Genomic DNA, 10,925 nt, shown 5'->3' with positions numbered 1-10,925 from the left:
GCTTTATGCAGCACTCAAAGTGCGCTCTGCCTACAGTTCTTTAAATCTAGTTACACCCTTGTGGCTGAGAGATTGCACTCAACTGCAGTGATTCCTGGGATACACGCTGTCTGAGGGAGGTCTTTGCAGACCCTGAGAGGGTTTCACTCTGAGAGGGTTTTATGCCCCTATTTATACATGACAAAACCTTACTGGCCTTAGCAACGGCAGATTGACATTGCATATTGCTACCTAATTTATTGTCTATAACAATTCCCAAATCCTTCTCGTGTGTGGTTATCCCTAGTTCACTACCATTTAGGGTGTAAATTGCTTGTGCATTCTTAACCCCGAAGTGCATAACTTTGCATTTTTCTACATTAAATTTCATCTGCCATTTTAGTGCCCAGTCCCCCAATCTATCCAAATCACTCTGCAGCAAGGCAATATCCTGCTCACATTTTATTACTTTACAAAGTAAACACTGATACATGATACATGGCTTTCAATGCCCATTTCAAGATCATTTATAAATATGTTAAATAGAAGCGGTCCCAAAACAGAACCCTGAGGGACACCACTTACCACTTTTGTCCAACTTGAAAATGTACCATTTATGACAACTCATTGTACTCTATCCTTAAGCCAATGTTCTACCCAAGAACAAGAATATTCATCTAGACCAATTTCTTTGAGTTTGAAGACTAACCTATTGTGAGGAACCGTATCAATTGCCTTGGCAAAATCCAAGTAGATCACATCCACTGCAACACCCTGATCTATATTTCTACTTACTTCTTCGTAGAATGCAATTAGGTTAGTTTGACATGACCTATGTTTCATAAAACCATGCGGATTATTGCTAATAACACAGTTCTTCCCAATGAATTCCTGAATATTATCCCTTAATAGCCGTTCAAATAATTTCCCAGTCACAGAAGTTAAGCTCACAGGTCTATAACTTCCAGGCAAGGATTTTGAACCCTTTTTAAATATAGGAACAACATCTGCCTTCCTCCAATCCTCCGGTACAATACCTGAAACAAAAGAAAAAGAAATTACACAAAGGGGTATGACCTAAGAAGTGAGCCTGATATGTCCCATAAATATGACCTATTATAATTTATCTATAAAAAGAACAAGCATTTCAGAGTCCTGTAACTTTAAAGCCTATTACTGTATGCGTTAGATTGCCAAAATAACCCAGCAACCTTTCATGACCTTTGACGTGCAAAGAGCGTCCTGAATTGAGAGCCATAGAATGCAGTGTGGCGTCCGAGTCAGAGAGAATAGAGTGAGCCATGTTCAGCCGAACAGGAGCGGCCCAGGATCCGTAACATTGAGGCCTCCTGGAGTCTGCAAGCCTGCACGGCAGCTGGAGGTATGGCAGGGTTAGGGTAGGGCTAAGGTTAGTGTTTATTTATTATCACATAGTTGTTTGGCTCCATGCCACAGAATTTGGAGAGGCTTGAAGGCCAGCCTCCTGCTCACAAACTATGGATCTGTTACCAAGAGCCCCTAAAATGGACTATTGTCACTATGGGGTGATGTACAGGGTAAACAGATGCTTATTGTGCTCCCCAGCTGGACTTAAGGAATTCTGTGGATTGTATGGACTCATATTACACCTCAATCACATGACCTGGAGATACCCTGAAACACTGTGGAACTCTTCCTCGGATCAGGACTGGGCTTAGGTCTGGGAAATATTTGACCCCTTAAGGACCAAACTTCTGGAATAAAAGGGAATCATGACATGTCACACATGTCATGTGTCCTTAAGGGGTTAAACGGGTACTGCTCAGTTCCCTGACCTCCAAATTGAGTGCTATTTGGACAGTCGTTATGGAAAAAAGGAGACGTTGGATACCTCTAACTTGAGAACACTCCCCTATTTAGAGATCAAGGAACTGTTTTTAGAGACTGTAAAAAAAGGTACCACATGCCTGGAACACTGGATTGAAGAATATCAATCACCTGGTAAAACTTTATCATGCTGTAACTCAGATGTGGATTCTCTAATCAGGGCACAATTTGGACAGCTACGGCGCTCAGTGACAAGCTTTCCAGGGACATTTTGAGAGGGTACAGTCCAGGAAAAGAGGCTTCTGTTGGACATTTTGTATTCTGTGCCTCTAGCATTGTGAGGGCACAGCAGGAAGCAGATTTTTCTAGCTGGAGATAATGTGATTAAGTCTCTAGACAGAGTTGCTCTGGGGAGGGACACATTTATTATACATTGCATTGTATAGAGGATACCCTGTCATCAACACTGTTCCATAAAAATAGCTGTGTTCTGTACAATAAAGGTCATCCTACCCTTTACATTCAAACTTGACTAATGTGTGGGAAAAGGCTATAGTAAAGCTATAATCACTGTTCTACATAAGAAAGGGTCTCCAGAAATATATTTACTGCAGCCTGGTTTGGTGGAAAAGGTCCTCAAAGACCTCAGTCAAGCTCCGGCACTCCAGGGTACATGGTCGCAGAGAGAAAGCTGACCAGTCAAAGTACAAGAGCTCCATCAAACCCAGTCTTATAGTCTTGAGTAGGTAAAACATTTTGACTGTGACGTAATTCAGTAAGTCTCATTGAGCCTGATCTCTGCTTGTTTGGACTGGACAGGCAGGACCTGCAAGCACACTGATAAAGTGTATTGTGACATCATGCCATAGAGCACTTGATGCAATGGTAGAACTTCTTGTTCCTGTCCAGTACAATGAGGGTACCAAGACACGGTGTATATCTCTTTTGAAATAGAAACCCTATTTGAGATGTGGTAGATCATGGTAGATCTTGGTTTTATGGATTTGTAGTAAACATGTCCATATTACATTTTATATAATATTTCAAACCCTGCTAATCCATATTCCATTAGCATTGGCTAAGATGTTTTAAATTAGGATTCATAGGATGTAATATTTGAACAAAAACAACTAATAGAATGTGGGGATAGGATGACTACGTGGAACCAATGTCTGAATTCGCTAATTATTTATCTCCTTAAATAACATAAATATGTTGCTACTTTCTCTGCAAGATCATAACCACTATGATTAAATTTAGATAATTTAGATCCATATTCTGTAAACAAACACATTTTGACTCCAGTGTGATTCAGACCAACAATGCTTTTAAGCCAACAATGAGTTTTTAACCAGTAATATTAGTATGTTAACAGTACTGTATGTGCTGTAGAATATTCACTTTTATTCCCAAACCAGTGGGTCACAGGGAGAAAACAAAAATGACCAAAAAGAAGGAGATTTTAAAAATGCATCTCCTCCAAAAACGACATTCCTAAATATTGCAAGAAATCTTATGCTTAGAAAATGTATTTTCTTTCTCTTAGTTTTTTGTTTTGGGGGAAGGAGGGAGAGGGTTCCTACCTCCATGCATTGTGGTGCAGCATAATCAGACCATTCTGGGCTCCAATATTTGGCATCTTGAGTACTGTTCTAGGAGTGGACTGTTCCCCTGACTCAGAGGTGTCTTTACCAAATTTGTGAAGCAAAAAGGTGGAGGATCATGGGGACTTCCATGGAGAGTCTCCAGAGAAAATAAAAAATACAAAAACAAGCAGGAATTTACAGCCTAATCCTATATATATATATTCAAATCTACAACCACTGATACATGTGTGCCTCTTGTTTTCTTTTAGATTAATGGATTTTCCCCTTTCTCCTTTTCTCCCTTTCTCCTCTTGTCATCATCTCAATGCTCTTTTCTCTGAATCTGTTTCTGGTGATATTTACAAAATGGGATGATCCATTGTTTTTGTCAGCTATATGGTTGTCAGCGCAAGACATCACAATTCATAAGATTGTGTAACCAGAACAGCTATTTTTTTTTTCTTTTCATAATTAAGCAACACAGGATTTTAATTAAAGGAAAAACCATTAGCCTAGAACCAAAGTTGGATGGACTTATGTCATGTTGGTGCCTTGAGTGTCGCTTTAAAGTGTCCATAAGAAGATAAGAAAATGGACATGCTGTACAGCATAAGTCCTTAAAAACAGAAATATTCAGAACAATGCTGCATCATAATATGAACTTGGCTTTAAATGAGCTAGAGAAGTTCATTAGGATTTTTATATTGTCACTAGGCTGAATTTTTATGGCTAGCAACATTGTAATTCTTTAGTGCTTCATTTACTTATTGCTTATTAATATAGGAAACTATTATAATTTAATGTTCAAAAGGGCATTCAGTAAGTATTGTGTAATGAGTTCAGCACTATAACAATGCAGAGTGCCCTTCTAGCGTGTCTGTTCCAACATTAAGTTGCTACACTTCATGAATTTTACTTTAGAAAAATCTCTTTTGATGTCAGAGATCCATTTGATGTGTCCACATGGCTTATCAAGCATTTCTATTGTATCTAAATATTTGGTGAAATTACTCTTAATCTTTTGAACATATAGTTTTTTTGGATGAATGCACCAGGCAATTATTTTTAATCTAAAAAGTAATTCCAATTTTTATAGAAATCTGTAAGTACAAAAAAAAAAAAAGACGGAAAGAAACAAAGTGCTTTTATCTCTTACTTGATAATGTGTATGTTGTTCCTTTTTAAATTCTTTATTTCAGCATATATTGTGCTTACAGGTTAAAGAGTGATAAACAAAATGCTTTTTTTTTGTTGCAAATACTGGCAGATTATTTAATTTATATAAAAGTCAAGATGAGTTTGATTATATATTTTGCATTTATTACTCAATGATACACACTGATTTTCTACTTGGCAATAAGACCACAGTGGGAAAAAAATTAAAGATTCGCAAGTGTTCCTATTATATGTAAGGTTAAAATGGCTTTTAGGGTTACATTTGTAATGACTCTTAAGTAAGAATAATCTTTGGAAATCAGAGGAATAATTTATGAGGATCGGCAAGTGGGCATAGGTTTTAATGATAATGAACATGTGGGAGCCAATCAAAGTGCTTGCATGCCTTAACATAATTATTACATAGTTCCCGTATAATGTCCCAAAATCATAGAAATGGCCAACATCTGGCAGAATGCACATGTGGAGTAAATATAGTAGAAGGACACACGAAGAACATGAAAGCCCCCAAAAAACTATTGCTAAATTTAGCAGAAATCGATGATGAAACTGTCATATGAAGAGATTCTAAAAGTCCTTTGTGAAATGGTCTAGGATGGTTGTCTTCTTTTGCAAATGGTATGCCATGATGAATGTAACTTTCAGCAGGAGCTGCCAATCTACCCCAAAAGTGATTTAGATCTAGTAAATCTATTTGTTAAATTGTAAGTCTGAATCTGACCTTATACCTTTCCAAACAGACAGGAAAACTATGAATCAAGTATATTTTGGCAAAATGTGGATATCACACTAAAAATAATATTTAAAAAAATCAGCTAGGGATGTTACAGGTTGTGTAAATAAATCACAGTATATGGAGCCTTCCTTTGTCTTTTTAACTTTTTCTGACCATCAGCAGCATGGTTATAGAAGAAAATAGGATTTTGTTAGCACAGTAGTTCATATTCTAAGTATAAAAAAATATCTGTAACCATTTCTAGGTTGCACGTATACAGTCAATTATATTCCAATAGATACATCTCCCATGAACATTTGTCATGTACATACATTGCTTAGTAGGCTTGTGCACAGAGAAAAAATGTAGTTCATTCAAATAATTAGACCGAAAAAATATTTTGTTTTGGTCGATTCTAGTTTCATCCATGTGGTGTTCTGATTTGGATGAATTTCATAAAAAATCAGTTTACGCTAACCAAAAGGGAGAAAACAATCTGCTAATTAGTATACTACAAAATATAAATATGTATATATTGATAGATACAGAAATCCTTGCACTCAAGCTGTAAATCAAAACAGAAAGGGGAACAGGGGATGTAAAGGGCCATGGGCCATGAGAAGGGGCACATGGGCTTTAGAAGTGGAGGACAGGGGCTGTAGAGGGGGTATGGGCTGACAAAAAAATCCCTCCACCCTTGAAGCCAGGGAGAAGTTAGCAGGAGCCTGGCCTTCAGCCAGCACAGAGCATCCAGGGAAGTCGTCCGGCCTCTCCTGATGATGTCAGGAGGAAGAGTCGTAGAAGAGCAGTGGAAGTCACACCCCCTCATCCTGACATTATCAGGAGCGCCGGATGAACATCCTGCCAGCTGTGTGATGGCTGCTGGCTGCAGGGAGAGAGGTGAGGTGAAAAATCAGCCAGATGCCTGGGATTCAGATTTTTCCACCCCCCCCTGCTCTGGCGCCCTAAGGCAGCTGCTTGTGCCACCTTATGGACAAGCTCGCCCTGGCCAGAGCCCACAGATACACAAAGTAGAATGTTTGGATGCACTCATGGTTTCCTTTAAAATTCAATAATTTATAGGAACAATTAGTAAAAGCAGATTGATGTTTCAGTCCTTTTTGCGGAACATTCATCAGGATCGAAGGATACCCTGCATAAAGGTCCACACCTGGTTACAGAGAGGACCAGTAATGAGAAGAAGGGATAGATACAGTTTACAGTCTCTGTGCATTGAGTTCAGCAAGTAAATCATATTTTTTTTCTTTCTAGCCCTGAGCTAAAATGTTTGCAAGTAGCTCAATATCTGTTTAGAAAGAAGATTGGCCTGTTACCGATGCACAATCTTGAGTCCTCCCACTCATCTTTCCTTATTCATAAAAACATTTAATTTGAAAATTAGATTGTAACATTATAAACCTCTTCTGCTTTACTTTTTGCAGAAAGCAACACAACACCTGGTGGTCCATGGAGGAAAACTTTAGGTGGGGTCCCTGATGTTCTGGTGGTGGAGTGTGTGGTCTGCAACTCAATTGGGAACAGAGCACAGTCAGAGCTTCTAATGGTCCAGAACACTCAGTCAATGAGGCAGAAAGCTGGCTGCAGCACTCATTAAGAAGTGCCAGGACAAGGAGGGAACACTTAAAGAGATCTGCACCTAACATAAATGCCTCATGCTCCTTTGCTTTAGGGTGCAGGGCTAGGCAAAGCAAGTGGTAAAAGCCCTGTATCAATTGCTTTACCCACGATTGTGGGGAAAAAGTAGTCCTCTCTTGTTCCTTTCTTCAGCAATGTTTTGCCTATAAGCTCTGTGCCCTCTGTAGATGCATTGTCTCTTGGTTTCGACTAAAACTGTTTCTTCTTACTTTTGTGACTTGTTATCTTGGGCTCACCAAATTTCACGATTTGCCTTCTACCACTTGCTAGATCTTTGTCCTTATCCTTCTCCTGTCCCTACCACTCATCTCTTCTCTGCTCTATCTGCCATACTAGACTCTCGCCACACAATGCTCAGTAGTTTGCGTTCCATAGACCACACGCATTTGCCTTTTTGTTAGCCTTAAAATATAAATATAAATGAGTATGTATGAAACCAAAAATGTATTAAAAAAGTATAAAAACTAAAAAATATATTATTGCTGACTGTGTCTTATGTATATTTGTGTGCTCAAATATTTGATCTTCGTTTTTGTCTTTCCAATAACATTTGATCCTAAGTCTTTTTGATGTAACTTAAAGAACATGGCTATTAATTTTCATTTAGGAATGTGTATTTAATTTGATTTGACCCACAGAACCTACTTATGCGAGAGGTGGCTAATTTATTGTAAAAGAGTTTATATCTGCCTTTTGAGTGTAACTCTTTTTTTATCTTGCTATGCTAGTTTTTTATGGGTACTAGTAAATCGACACTATGGTCAGGATTCAAGAATGTTAATACTGTAGAGAACTGGCAGGGTTACAGGAATATTTTCCAACAAGGGTAAAGTGTAAAATAAAAAAAAAAAAGCTAGACCAGTCTAAATGTAAAAATAATATATTATTTGCGGTAACCAGAAATATGTAAACTCACAGCAAAGTAAAAAAAAAAAAAATGTCTTTTTGAGGACTAATATCCTATTTTAATATGGAGATGATGGTGTCGGTATCGTAAAGTTGACGCTGTCCACTGCTGAACTTGATAGACTATTATCTTTATTCAATCGAAGCACTATCGCTATCTGTATTAGTATGATTATCATTGCTACGAGACATCCCTTGCTAGTCGCCACTATTGCCAAGGTTAACAGCATCAAAATTGCGTTTCTTTTTTTCTGATTGCAATGAACCTTAGTCTGTAGGAAAAGATAGAGCAAGTCATTTTTTCATAATGCATCTAATAATGGCATGCTGTCCTCAACTTTATTTTCAATCCTATGGGGCATTTGAAGATTTATTCAAAACCATGCAGAGCCTAAAGTAATCATTATCTTCTATATAATGGATAACATTATAGTCTGTGCACTTTCACTTGCAGGCATGTCTGTCAAAAGCACAATTTTCTAGCTTTCTAGCTCCTATGACTCTTTCTTACTTACTGTGACCCAAAATGGGAGCTATTTTTCTTTTCATTATGAGCTGTCACTTTTTCATCTTGGCAGTCTGATGATAGAGTTTCATTCATCTTCAGTATTACCTTGCTGGAGACTTCTGACGCCCTGTGACACAATGCAAAATGCGAGGCATCTTCAAGCATATGCTTGCAATATAGGGAAAACAATCTGTTTATCCAAGATTTCTTACCTTTTTTTTTTTTCTTCTATTTTAGGATATACATTGGCAAATTACAATAAATTTGAAAAGTGCTAATGAAACTTTTTTTTCTTATTGCAGCTTCGATAATAAAGAATGATTGGAATTGCGTAAGCGTGAAATCCTTTGATGTGATAATTTACCTGTGATAGGATAATGGAATGTTAGAATTGTGTGCTCTCGTAAAATGCCTTGATTGGGACCACTTTCATTAGCAGTGAATAATGTCAGAGATTCACTTTGTTGAATAGATGTGGTATCTGATTTTGATGCATTTAAATTAGCTACGTGTTTGAATGGAAATATACCACTAATATAAAATAGCTTAAATGAATCCATTTTACAGAGCATCATGTAAATAATTCGGAAATAGTAATCCCGAAAGAAAATATTTTTCCATTGTTCCTACGTAATTCTTGTATAGGTAAAATTATGTACAGATAAAGTCATATTTATGAAATAACAAATGAATTTAAAGATTTTAATTATTCTTAAATTTATTCTTCATTTTTTTAAAGATCTAATGATATAAAAGGAAATCATCACTATAACATTTATTTAAAATATTGGAGACGTAGCTAGCACATTAATGTAAGATAAAACAGCAACCTAATTTATAAATTGCACTTCATGTGAGAAGGATGGGGGTTGATGTGAGAGTGAGGGGGTGTTGATGTGAGAGTGAGGGGGGGTGATGTGAGAGTGAGGGGGGTGATATGAGAGTGAGGGGGTGATGTGAGAGTGAGGGGGTGATGTGAGAGTGGGGGGGTGCTGTGATGTGAGAAGGAGGGGGGTTGATGGTGAGGGTGGTGAGGGGGTGAGGCTGAGGGTGGTGAGGGGTGAGGCTGAGGGGGGTGAGGCTGAGGGGGGGGAGGCTGAGGGGGGAGGGGGTGAGGCTGAGGGTGGTGAGGGGTGAGGCTGAGAGGGGTGGGGGGTGATGCTAAGGATGGTGAGGGGGTGATGCTGAGGGGGGTTGGGGTGGGGGGGTGATGCTGAGGGTGGTGAGGGAGGTTATGCTGAGGGGGGTGAGGGAGGGTGATGCTGAGGGTGGTGAGGGAGGGTGATGCTGAGGGTGGTGGGGTGGTGAGGCTGAGGGTGGTGGGGGGTTGTGAGGCTGAGGGTGCTGAGGCTTAGGGTGGTGGGGGGTGCTGAGGCTGGTGGGGTGGTGAGGCTGAGGGTGGTGAGGGGGTGAGGCTGAGGGTGGTGGGGAGGGTGGTAAGGCTGAGGGTATTGGGGAGGGTGGGGAGGCTGAGGGTGGTGGGGGTGGTGAGGCTGAGGGTGGTGGGGAGTGCTGAGGCTGAGGGTGGTGGGGGTGCTGAGGCTGAGGGTTGTGGGGTGCTGAGGGTGGTGGGGGTGGTGGGGAGGGTTGTGAAGCTGAGGGTGGCGGGGAGGGTGGTGAGGCTGAAGGTGGTAGGGAGGCTGAGGGTGGTGAGGCTGAGGGTGGTAGGGAGGCTGAGGGTGGTGGGGAGGGTGGTGAGGCTGAGGGTGGTATGGAGGGTGAGGAGGCTGAAGGTGGTAGGGAGGGTGATGAGGCTGAGGGTGGTGGGGAGGGTGGTGAGATTGAGGGTGGTGGGGAGGGTGGTGAGGCTGGCTGAGGGTGGTAGGGAGGGTGATGAGGCTGAGGGTGGTGGGGAGGGTGGTAGGGAGGCTGAGTGTGGTGGGGGTGAAAGAGCCTACCTTTAGTCCCTGGTGGTCCAGTGGGCTCCCTGGTGGTCCGGTGGCCACTGCTCCCGGTCTGCAGCTCCGCAGAGCTGCAGAGCATATAATCTTGCGAGACCATCAGAGCGTTGCCGTGGTAACCCGCAGCAATGTTCTGATTGGCCGGTTTTCGCGAGACACATGGTCTGCAGCTCTGCTCACTGCAGAGCTGCAGACCGGTGTCTGCGGTGGCTGGCCGGGCAGCCAGGAGGGGCCTTGCACCCGGCGGCATACCGGGCAAGCCGCCGGGCCCCCTCCTGGTGTCAGGTCCTCGGTCAGTGACAGTTTGCCCACAGGCGGTTTAGGCGGCCACGAGGCCCCAGCCAGCGCGAGGCCTTAGGCGGCCGCCTAAACCGCCTAATTAGAGAGCCGCCTCTGTCTCATACTCAGTACAACATAAAAACACAGTCATCCACATTCCCAGTGCAAACGCACTTTGTCTGTTATTTGCACTTGTTACAAATCTGTGTTACAAAACACAATATCACCACAGTGGTAAAAGTAGTGAATTTACAGCAAAAGTGTTAGCTTAAAAATCAAGGAACAGCCTCCCAAGGTCGCTACCCAAAGACCACCTCTAAGTAGTACATAGAAAACCAAAAACTAATATCTGGGCTTAATCTAAAACAAAAGGAAATAAAACAAAAATAGTGCAATACAGTAAAAACAGTGAA

Source organism: Pelobates fuscus, chromosome 5 (genome assembly GCF_036172605.1).
Source record: "Pelobates fuscus isolate aPelFus1 chromosome 5, aPelFus1.pri, whole genome shotgun sequence".
Lineage (NCBI taxonomy): Eukaryota > Metazoa > Chordata > Amphibia > Anura > Pelobatidae > Pelobates > Pelobates fuscus.
The sequence above is the reverse complement of the archived record's forward strand: the minus strand, read 5'-3'. Positions refer to the sequence as shown.